This window comes from Chiroxiphia lanceolata, chromosome 12, assembly GCF_009829145.1.
Source record: "Chiroxiphia lanceolata isolate bChiLan1 chromosome 12, bChiLan1.pri, whole genome shotgun sequence".
Classification (NCBI taxonomy): domain Eukaryota; kingdom Metazoa; phylum Chordata; class Aves; order Passeriformes; family Pipridae; genus Chiroxiphia; species Chiroxiphia lanceolata.
In genome coordinates this window covers 18562572-18574826 of record NC_045648.1, presented here as the reverse complement: position 1 = coordinate 18574826, position 12255 = coordinate 18562572, and positions in this window count along the sequence as shown.

Genomic DNA, 12255 nt, shown 5'->3' with positions numbered 1-12255 from the left:
CAGCAAGAAAACAGGAGAGACTGTTTTACCTGTGACCCCCACTTCCACTTGTAAAGATACAAAATTGTAATTATCATTGCTGCTAAATTGCAGTGGCTCTGGCAACACGTGGGGTCTGTAGGATGTTTGTTCTTGTGTCTTGACCTTTCCACAAAGGGCTGAACCTGAAAACCGTTTTTGCCACAGCCCATCCTGTATTAACCTCCCAACAAACTTGGGAGAAACTGTTTTGTCAGGCAGAGCTTATGCCTGCAGCTCTAGATACTGAGCCATTTAACTGCTTGCAAATGTCAGCACTCCCAGCTTATCCATTACAATGCTTCACTGAATTTCTAACTGCTGCCATGAAGGATGAAAATATGAATTTCTTTCCAATGTGAAGTAGGCCATCTGTGCATTGTTCAATGCAACACTATCTTCTCACTCTTTAGACTGTTTAAATAGTGTCACAGATGAGTCATAAAAGTGAGGTTGGTTCACGCACTCAGATTACATAAAGTGTATTAGCATTCATGGTTTTCTTTCACATTCCTGCAGCCTAAACCATGGAGCTGCATGAATTTCAGTTCAGCTGTCAGTCAGGCAAATGCTGGCTTGCTGATGCAACGATCAGCTCCTGTCAGATCTCCAAACATGGAATGCTGTTTTAGAAAGTCTGCTGAGTTCCCTTCTTGCTCAGTGCTGGAGAGGCTGAGTGACAGTGTCTGTGCAGGAGGTCCCCTGGAGATGGCAGGTCCAGCCCTGTTTGTACTGCAGCCTGGTGCTGCAGGAGAGCACAGAGGGGCCTCAGCAAGACATGCAAAAAGAGGGGGCTCTCCTTGGGGGAACATCAAACCAGGCATGAATGTTGAATGGTGGGTGACAAAGTGGGCAGCCAGCAGAAACAGCACTGCATGGGGCAGCTCTGGGAGAAGTTTCTGAGGAATCAAAGAGGCAGCAGAGACCACTGAGAAGCAAAGTTTCAGTGTGGGTACATCCAAACTTCTGTGTGCTCTTCCATCTGTAGGAATTAACCTACAGTTAATCAACCCAGTGTGCTGATCTGGGGCAGTCCTATGAGAGCAGGCAGGTGCATGTAAAAAGCTGTGAATAAGCATAAAGATGATGAGTATTGTCACTCTGCTGCTCCTGAAGAAATGATGTGGAATAAAAAGTGCAGTGTGACTCTTGCTGGATTTAACATGAAGCTCGTTCACGGCTCTGCAGGTGCAGCTCAGTTTGAGCCTTTTGTGGCAAGGTATTTTCTTTCTGCATTCAGATCTTGCATTTATCACAAGCATTTAGTGCAGTGAGACTCATGCCTCCCTTTCAATTGCTTTAGTGTTTTGCTCTTGTTCATTCTGTTTAATCTCCCCCCCACCTTTTGTTGTGCCAAAGATATCTACGTATCTATTTCCTACAGCATAGGTCATAATTGATATTTTTGCACGTGGAACAAAGTGGTGTATTTTTGGACCCAAGACAGTAAAGCTTTTCGTGTTCATGGTTTGAATAAAAAAAGCTGTGGCTGCCCCATCCCTGGAACTGTTCAAGGCCAGGTTGGATGAGGCTTGGAACAACCTGGTCTAGTGGAAGGTGTCCCTGCCCATGGCAGGGGGTTGGATCTAGATGATCTTTAAGGTCCCTTCCAACCCAAACTATCCTCTGAATCTATGATTCTGTCCTCTGTATATTTATAATTTAAAGTTGGTTAAAACCTTGAGAGATTTTACCTTGCTCAAGCTGGATTCCATTGGCTGGTAGGTGTCATTCCCACTCCACCCAGAGGAAAACAGAACCAAACAAGGTTTCATATACTCTAACTGCACAAAGCCTTTGTGTTCATTTAGCCTGAGGACAATTCAGGCTTAATCTCTTACTGTGTAAGCTCAAAATAAAAATAAAAATAACAGTTCTAAATACCAGAGCTTCTTTTGCAAAGTCGCTGAGCGAAGAGCTGTCATGTTGCATTAGGAGCACAGTCACTGCTCCTGATGACTTCAGAGAGGATATTTGCCAGCCTGTCTCCTGTGTAATCATGAAGAATGCACTGACTTAAGAATAGCTGCACGTAAATAAGTGGTGAAAAAGTCTGGGAGACAACTGAAAGTTCCTGTCACGATTGGTAGTGTGGAGAAATATGGCAAAGCTCTCAGAAAAATGCTGCCTTTTCATAATGTATTCCAAAAGATACAGGCCAGCATCCCAAGAATTCTTTAAAATACTTGAGTAGAAAGTTGGCACATGTAGTAACACTTGTTAGTGCTTAAACTCGGGTTAACAGACTTGGTCCAGGCAAACACCAACCCGTGGTGTTGTCTGAAGTGCATTGCTGTGTTTTGTGGTAGAAATGAGTTAAGGAAATAGCTGTTGAGGCTTGCTGTGGTTGTGAAATACTCAGTATTTCTGTGGGGGTATTCCATGTTTGTCTTTTTTTGAGACAACTCTTCCGAAGTCACAGCCTACAAAGTATGTATTCCCTGGTTCTCATGCAGACTAAAGGACTTTGGCTTTGTCCACTACACTCTCTGTCAGCTTGCTCTGCCCTGGCTGGATAAAACTTAACCAATGAAAGCTTTCCAATTTAAGCAATTTGGAATCACACCAGGAGACAGAGCAACAGCTACTTTACTTGTAAACATAAATCAGTGCCAAGATGCTCAGTCACAGAGATGTCCCTTTGAAATCTGGTGGATGACATTGGATCTCCTATAGGATTTTACCTTGAAAATTCTTCCAATTTCCTTCTCTCTGCCATTTAATTTTCCATATTCTCTTGAACTCACCAAGTCTTCTCGATGCCAAAAATTTCACTTTTATTTGTCTCTCTCTTTTGTCACCTGTTTGCATTTGCATGTGTTAAAGATTTTTAAGAAGAGTTGTTTTAGGAAAGATTAGTTTTGCCAAAGATTTACTTAACTTTAAAAAAAAAAGCTTTCTATGAATTCAGTCACATTTCTGTCAAAAATGGAAAGGGAAAACACTCTGAAATCTCATATTTACAATTTTGCCTCAGGCAACTCTGGTTTGCAGTGAAAACTCAAAACATTTCACAGGAAACCTTGTTTGCGTTTGGAAAACATTTAACAGAAATTTTTCTCCAGCTGCCTTTAATTTTGAGTACTTCTAAATCCTTTCCATCTTGCACTGCTTCTTAAGCTGCCACTGTAAATATTCAGTGTACAGCTTCCCTCCAGAAATGCTGAATGGGGACACAAGAGGGTTTTTCGTGTTTCCCTGAGGGATGATCCTGGCATAGGAGCGCTGCTGTGTTACAGTTACTCTTGGATCAACACAGAGGATCAGAAAGGAGCTCCAGGCCCATTTCTGAGGGTGTGTTTTGTGTTTGTTCAGGATTAGCTGTGATGCAAAGTTACCATTGAATGTCCTGGTGGTTTGACCTCGTGCTTGCCTGTCTGTTGGGCTGTAACCATCGTCTACCTCACAGCAAGAATGCACCTTACAGAGCTCTTCACCCAGGGATGTCCAGCCACCTCCAGAGCAGCCTGCTTGTCTGAACTCCTGTTCTGGACCAGGTAAAGCAGAGTTGCAGAGATACGCTGTGTTTCTGTCCTGTAATCCTGTGGTAGGTCATTGGCAGATGAGGCAATAAGAATCAGCATCTTCTCTGGTCCAGTAGCATGTGGGAGGTGCACAACAGGGAAAAGGGAGTGAGGGTTTTTGCAACATGTGGATAAACTGTGGGATTACTGCTGTAGGATTGCAGATACCAAAGACTTCCATGAACAAGTCTGTGGAAGAGATTCATACTATCTAGGACAACTAAATACCTCAAACCCAGGAAGCCTCTGAGCTGGGATCGATAGGAGGGTGTTTGGGACTGGTACTTCCCCTCTTCCTTCCTTCCCTGTGCATCTAGTTGGTCACTGGGAGAGCCAGGATACTGGGGCCAGAGGGGTACTCAGTCCAGCTCTGTATGGCTGGACCTCACATGTTCTCAGCTAGAAGGTGAGAAATGAATGAGTTTGTAAATGTAACTAACTGATCTCCAAAGACTGCCCCTGGGAAAAAGGGTCATCAGGTCAGTGTCACACCACACAGTCTCCTGGTGCTGGGGTGGTTCCTGCTCTGCAGGGGAACATCAGGCTGCAGTTCTGAGTGCTGGCACTTCAGCACCTTCTGTGAACACCATATTAATTTTTCAAGTGAGGAAGAGATGAACCATTGCCAAGAAGTTTTAGGGCTGGTGAAGGTACCCGAGACTTGGGGGAGGTTGTGCTGCATTAACTGAGAGATTCTTCCAGAGAAGGTCCGTGCTCTGAGCTGTAACTGCTCTGAACTGGAACATGTTAAATGATTGATGGGAGATGTGGGCTGTCTCCAAGCAGCACAGGAGCCCCAGAGACTGGTAAATAATGAATACAATTCTTCTGCTCTTAGTGCTATGACTCATCACTTGCTGTCTGCTTTAAGCACCTGCTGCAGGGGTTGGAGGAGGACTGGGCAGTCTCTTAAACCTGCATTGCAAGTTAAAACCAGGTTCTGAGCTCTCCCTGCTGCTGGGTCATTCCTTATCCACCTGGATATAAAAGATACCAGCAGCAGTTACTGATAGAGGTAGCCTGGACAAGGTGGACAAATTCTGTCTTTCTGTATTGTTTGGCTACAGATCTTGACCCACGAGTGATTTGTCTTCCTTGGCTCTCCTGGAAACCAGGGAAGCAGGGAGGTGACAGTTGATACAAAGGTCTCCAGACCTGTCCCAAGGGTTTCCCTGTGCACAAAAGGCCAGCAGAGTGCTGGGACAGAGCTGTCCTGCCAAGGGAAAGCCCGGGAATCACTGCCCCAGACACCCAGCTGCTCTGTGTGGATTGGCAGTGGCACTGGCAAAAACCTGATGCTTTGTCCCATCATCTGTCCATTTGGCCAAGCCCAGAATAGTCAAATGTGATGTCCTCAGTTTCCTCCCCCAGCACAGAGACGCAGAAAACCAGGAGCTGTTTCCAGCTGACATTTCCACAGGTAATGTCACTGCCAGAGTTTGTGCCAGTTCCACTGTCCAGTGTCAGGGGCAGCTCAGAGCTTCTTGGCAGCAGCTATAAAACCAAATTCTGTTGTTGCAATAGAATGGTGTTGCAGGATGCCAAGACCAAGGAACAGCCCACAGTGGTCCCCCTTTCACACACCAATGTCCTTTGCCTGCCTGTTGCTGGGTGTCCCCCTTTCACACACCAATGTCCTTTGCCTGCCTGTTGCAGTGTTTGCTCACAAACAAGCAATATTGCAGAACGTGAGTGGGACTGGTCAAGCTCTTCTCAGACCTGTTTGGAGCCCAGAGGAGAGTAGAAAAATGACACCTATCCTTCTGTTTGGATGCCATTTTCTCCCACAGGTAGGGCACTGTAAATTGTGGAAAATAGCTTAGCAGACTATGCTTCAGCTTCTTAGAAGTATAGGAGAACTAAGGCAATACTTTGCAAACAATTTTACTCGTGTTTGGACCTCCAAAGGCAGATATGGGCACAATCCATTGACCTGGTTGTCATAGCTGTGTTTTCACCTGTGATGAATTTGATCCCCTGCTAATCCCATAACCTGAAAGCAAGATCTGACCTATTGCCTGAAATTCTTGAAGAGAGATGGTAAACAATGCCTGGTAAGATGCTGGGAGAACATAACTGTGCTGCTTCGTGTTTTCTTGTAGTAGGGAAGTTTTCTTTGAAACAAAGGGACTGGCTTCAGTGGTGCTGTGAACTTTCCATTTGAGAGTGTTTGTTCAGGCACACAACCAGAAGTTGTTCTGAATTAGCTGATTTGTTAGTGATGTGAGATAAAAGTAAAGAAAAATGAGTCTGTCTAATGTTTGTAGTGTCCTGGCACTGAGAGACCACACTTAGAACAGTCAAATGGAAGCCAAGAGCTGCATGATTTAATTTCTTGTGTAGGTGCTTCGGCCTTTTTCTTGCTCATTGAAGTTGCTGTTTAAATAAATAACTCTCAGAGTTTATTCTGCAGTAAAAGGTAAAACTGCAAAGAGCACCAGGTCCAGGACATAGCCTGTTCTTTTACTGTGTGACAGAAAAGCAGTATTTAGGAGGATGTGGCAGTTCATCAGGCAGTGTACAGACTGTGTAGTGAGGGTAGGTTTAGTTACATAAATGGTATTTGAGTCATTGGCATACATTGATTAAGATACTTTCAAAGCTTTCAAAGTGGAAGAAAATTCCTGAAAGTCCAAACCCAGTAACTGGCAGGTACAACTGTAGCAGCTGATTCTTAATTGCTGAGATGCACCAAATCCTGCTTTTCCTAATCAGAATCCTCTAAACTTAGAGTACCTTCTCATCCTCCATGGCTGCTTTGGCTGTTTTACTGGTGGAGAACCTGTCAGCTGATGAATGAAAAGCCACAGTTTCATGATTTTTTAGCTGAGATGCTCAGTTAAAACATTTATTAAACCTACTGCACCTTGGCCTTTCCTGGCCAGCCTAAGGCCTGCTGCCCCACTGTCTTCTCCAGCCCAGGGCCAGCCTTATGTTCAGGTTTAACTTTCTTTTCTGGTGACAAGTCCCTGCCTGTCCAGGGCTGTTACTAATCAGTTGCTTATGTGAGATTTGGGACATATTTATATCTGTCTATTTTGGGATCAGATTCTTGTTCATATTTTCTACTAGTGGCCTCTACAACCTATGAGAGGTTTGGGGTTTTTGTAGTGGTTTTTTTTTTTTAAGTGCTGTTCTCTGTTGCCCTATTTTGTTGTTTTTTTTTTTTATCCAGAAACTATTGTCTTTTTGCCAGTAGGAATGCCACCACTTTGCACAACATCCTTCCTCTGTTTTCACATCCCAGACTGTTCCATATTTATAACCACCACTCATCACAATATGTATTTTTCTCTGAGATACATCTGCTTAACCAAGGCCATTGGTAAGACATTTCCCTCTTTAATCCTCCTTTCTTCTGCAAGAAAATTTTCTTCCTTCCCTTTTAAGAAGTTGAAAACAAAAATCCTTGTAGGTCATTGAGAAACTTAGAACAGACTCCAATATCTATTAGTTAGGTCATTTCAGTGACTACACTGCCTGTTCTTTATCCACAACAGAGTGTGTATAATGTTAGTTGTCTGCCTCTTAAGTGAATTTAATGACTGTAATGTGCACACTCATCTGCTTTTAGACATTCAGATAAACAATCTTATTCATCATGAATTCTGCCCTTCTGACAGCACTTCCTGGGCCTCACCAGCCCGGTGCTGGGGCCAGTCTTGCAGAACAGCTCAGCTCTGCTTTTGTGCTCACTGTTGTATTGCAGTTGTGCCCAGAAACCACACCTGTGATCTTGAATGTGTTTGTTGTAAGAAGAACCCTTGTCGTGCAGAGCTCACAGCCTGAAGAGCTGAGACAGATGGCAGGTGCACACGGAGCAGAGGCACCAGCAGGCTGTGACTTGCTTGACCTCCTGTGGCAGTTGTGAGGTCCCACGTGCAGGGCCTTTGACAAAGCAGGGGGATGATCCAGCTGTCTGGGTCCTGTCACTTTGGCACATCTTCTAGACCAGCCATCTCCCAAAGTATCAGGTGGTCAGACCTCACAAAGAGTCTGACAGTGCAGGGTGGCTGTAAATCAAAACAGTGCAACTGTTTATCAGTCCATGAAAAATTATCAGGGATAAGGGTATAATCTGTAGAGCCTTTGTGTCTGAAATGGGATTGCTAAGGATTTATAGTGGCTTCTTTAAAGGACAGCCGTGATTGAGAAATTGTGGAAATACCAGAAGTGATGCATCTACTTCTATAAAGTACAAGATTATTCCCAGAGGGAGTAGTTTCTGGGAAGGCAGCAGTGAAGTTCCAGAAAGATGCCTGTGGCAATGAAATAGCCTGTCTGAGATCAGCTCCTGTTAATTCATAGGGTCTCAGCAGGAATGTTCGTTGACCAAAGTAAGAAGTACTGGGATCAACACTCTCTTCAGGTTCCCAACTCTGTACCCAGCTATGCAGGGCAAGCACAGGACAGAACAAGCCCAGCTGGGAAAGTCAAAATCCACAAAAAGATGTAACAGCTCCTTTAAGAAGGGGGAACCCAAGGAGACTTCTGTTTCCATCAGCTTTCCCTTTGCCCAGTTTACACACAAGTCTCAAAGCCTTGGTTTTATGAGACTTTGTGTAATATCAAGTGTACACTTCAGATTTTGTGTTATTTCTATTCCCCTACATTCCCACTCCTAGAGACATTCTTGGGGATTATCTGCTGAGAAGTTTAATTTACAAAAAAACCTTTTTTGTATGCTGACAAGAACATAGCCAGTACCTGGTAAGGAAATGTGGGTTGAACTACTAGGGTGGTTATTCCTTTCTTGTCAGCATGATAGGGAAAAGGGTAGTGTGGCAAGGAAACCTAAGAAAGCTGGCCAGAAAGAAATACAGTATGGCTTTGCATACTGTTTTTCTAGCAGTGTTTTGTAAGTGTGCTAATACACAATGCCTATCTTAAATCTAGTTAAAAGGCATTTTGTTACCATCCCATTGATTTGGGATGCTATAAACCAGATCTTATAAACCAATCTTATCAAACCAAGCATTTGAAAATAACTACTTATCAGAACCTATGCTAAAAGCAGCTGGTACAAGACAACTCAGGTATTGTTACCTTGATGCTGCAGTAAGAGGGGATGTGCCCAGTTCAAGCTGCAAGGATGCACTCTTGTGGCAAAGAGATGCTGTGCAGGGAATAGGTGGAGTTGAAATCACCTTCTGCTTATCAGGAAATTTAAGGCTTTCCCACTCAAATAAGATGAAGAGATTATCAGCTATACTAGAGAATTTTCACTGCAGCCTCCATGGGTTGTATTAGTTCTCAGGTTGCTGAAATGTGTGTTTTCTCTGCTGGAGGATGCATCTGTGCTTCTCTTTTCCTGAACTTCTTGTGGGCAGGTGCTATTCAGCTGCCTCAGTGTTTGCTCCCCTGGTCAAATATTCATAGCTGCCTCCCAGCCAACTGTTTCTCTGTGTGAACCTGGGGAAGAGGAGCTGTCAAAGGGCAGAACCCAGTGGAGGCACAGGCAGCTGTCACCCTGGGAACAGGCCACGTGCCTTAGTGAGCCTGGCACACCACAGAACTCTGGCCCTGCTGCCTTGTCCCTGCAGACAACAGAAAGCCCCACAGGATCATCTCCCACTCCTGCCTTACAACACTTCCAAGGTTTATTGGGGAGAGTGCCAGGAGAGGGTGGCAGGGGATGGCTGGTGGCTGTGAAGGATTAATGTAAACCACTGAGCAGCAACAGCAGAGCTGTGAAAAACCTGATGACTGAAAACTAGCCAAGAACCACAGGCTGATTGAGATGAGCCAGTGAAAGACACTGAGCCTGTGTTTTAAAGGTGCCCAGGTGCCTGCTGATATGGGTGGAGTTTTGAACTCCCCCACAGAAGCCAGTCTGGAGATTATGTTCAGTCTTTCCTCTTGGCCTTTGTACCTTCTCTGTAGCTCAGAGCTGATCATGTGCTTTTTTCTCCCACTGGTTACCCACCTTGTGTGTTCAGAGAGGTTCTTTTTTAACTCTTTGCTAGCGTGTGGCTGGAAAGTCTTCAGTGTGAGTCTCCCATCTCCACCTCTGTCATTCAGGGGTCCTGCTCTACAATTACACGTGTTACAAGAGTTTCCCTGTGGAGGGAACTGGGGATATTTGCAGGCTGTTCAGTAAGGCAGCATTGACTAAACCCACTTGAAATGGTAGGTGGTTATGTCATTGGCAGGGTGTTTTCCCAACGTTTCTTACCATGTTCTGCAGAAGAAGCCCCAGTCAATCGACAGCTAAATCAGGAACGCCAAAGACTAAGATCAAAGCAATGTGAAGAGCATTGTAGCAGCCTGCCAAGCAGTTGCCTTCACTGTGAGAGTGGCAGATGGATCCCAGATACCAGAGCCAACATGGGATGTGCAGAGGAAAACACAGTCTGTGACACTGCCTGACGTGCCACATGATCTCCTCCTGAGGAGAAGCGGCTCTGCCGAGTTTCCAAGAGACCCAAAAGCTACCCTTGCAAAGTTAGTCAGAGCAGGACTTGCCAGGACATGCAATCAGGAGGCATCATCCCGAAGTGCCAGATGGGTTAGGAATGATCCCATGCAGCCAGTGCAGAGTAGGGAGCTTCCAGTGGTTGTTGGACTTGTTCCTCCACGGAACTGGGGACCCTTTCACCTGTGTGGCCCCTGGAGTTCATGTGCACAGTTGAGGGGTCTGAGTGAGTACAGGGGTCTGGGCTGTGACAAACACTGAGGCCATTTGGATCTCTAGGGATGGTTAAAGGGCCCAGAAGGAGCAGAAGTGTACTTTGGGTAACCCACTGAATCCTAAAAAGCCCTTCTTATTTTGAGCATTTATTAGCATGTGTAAGATAGAAACATAGGGTTGATCAGGACAGATTTGAACAGTTTCCAGTATTCTAGTTGAAAATGGGTTGGGAAAAGTGAAATAAATGGAATATTAAAAGGGGAAAGAACTGCTTCTCCAAACTAAGTTTTTCCCCTGTAAACACATGGCGGTTTAATAAAATGGAATAGATTCACTTTGGAACATCAACATGAACATATTTTCCTTTTACAGCACTAAATTGTAACCACTGCCAATGGTTGTTCTGGAAGCTGTACATCAGGCTGTCCTGTGCTGCACTCAGATGGTAAAACTCTATCACAACTCTGTCTGGCTATCACAGAATTAATTCCCTGCTCGACTTCAGTTTGAGCCAAAGCAAATATTGGCAAATAGGTGAAGGCTGTATGAACCTCAGAAAAATAGATTTCTAGATACTTTTTCAGAAAATAAAGCATATTGTAGATTTTCAAGTAGAGTGAAATTATGAGAAACTTTTAATCCCATACTGGAAATACCATGTGGTTTTCTCAAGATGTTGAATAGGAAAATTAGTGTGACCTAAATTAATAGGAACAGTTGTCTAGAAATAGTACTCTTTGCTTGAACTTAAGAGTTCAGTTTAATTCAGGATGTATTATCTGAACTAGCACATTCAGCTTGGTGGGAGAAGAAAATAACCATGGCAACACATAAGGAATTACCTTTGAAGGTGGAGGTTTCTGATCTCCTCTGGGTGAATACTGACCCATAGTAGCTGTACTGATTTAAATAGGTTTACCTTATTGTCAATGGCTTCTTGTGTGGGAATACCTGCCAAAGACTGCAGTGTTTGCACAGCCTTCTGAGAACCAACCATGAGATCTCAAGAATATTAAGAATTACTGTCTCCCCTCCTGCCCCAAAAGATTTGTAGATGCTATTTCCTTTTTGTTCTCAAGTTTTACAGGTTTTTGGAACACGTCAGATTTCCAGAGCAAACTGGATTTGGAGAACAAAAATATCCCTTTGACTAAGCAGCTAAATGGCTCTCCAGCCATGTGTCCCGTTGAGTGGGACAGGCACGTCCCCTCTCGCAGGGAGCTGCCGAGGGGCTGGGACACTCTGCCGGTGGCCGATGGCTGCAGCCAGCGGGTCACAGCGCCTCGTGTGCTTCGAAAACTGTTCCTCTCTCGCCATCTTCTGGTCAGCTCCCTGGGATTAACTAGGCCTGGCTTCGAGATCCTCCTCCTAACCCTTCCCTGGGCTGCTGCCCACAGAAGGTGAATCCAGGTGATGAAGTGTCCCTCTTTGGTGAAGGTATTACCATCCTCTTTCCCTCTTGTTCCTGTTGCTTTCCCCTGGCTTATGAAGAACAGCAGACACGTGATGTGGATGGCAGTTGCCTATGAGTGTGTGAATAAAGCTGTGTGTATCAAACATCAAGTCTGCTCTCAGATATAAAAGTCACAGGGAACACGACGAGCTCCATCCCCATCTAGACAGAAGCTCTGCCTGTGCTGGGTGGTCTTTCCTCAAGCAGTTCTTCTGTAAGTGGTGGCAAACATCAGCACCAAGGAGTTTAACGTGGTAACTTCTCTGTCACTGCTCACAGGAGGTGCTGTGGAGCTTCCTGTGCCTCAGCTCTGGGGTGCAGCCCCTTGGCTCAGACTGGTGTCCAGAGGAGCATCTGGAGCTGCTGGGAGACAGAAGCTGAAAGAAATGCCCCTCTTTGGATGGGTGCAGATCTTACCTTTGGGGACTGAAGCTCACAACTATTTAAAGCAACAGAAGTAAAACTAAATATCTGTAAATAATAGAACTAGTTATCAATTACTGGGGGAAAAAATCCAGAAGTTCTGGCTTTCTTGTCTTGATAACTACATACTTTTTTTTCCATCCTAAAAAGACTAACACTTTTCTGTTTCTAAAATTGTAAGTACTTGGCAGAAGTTATGTTGATCG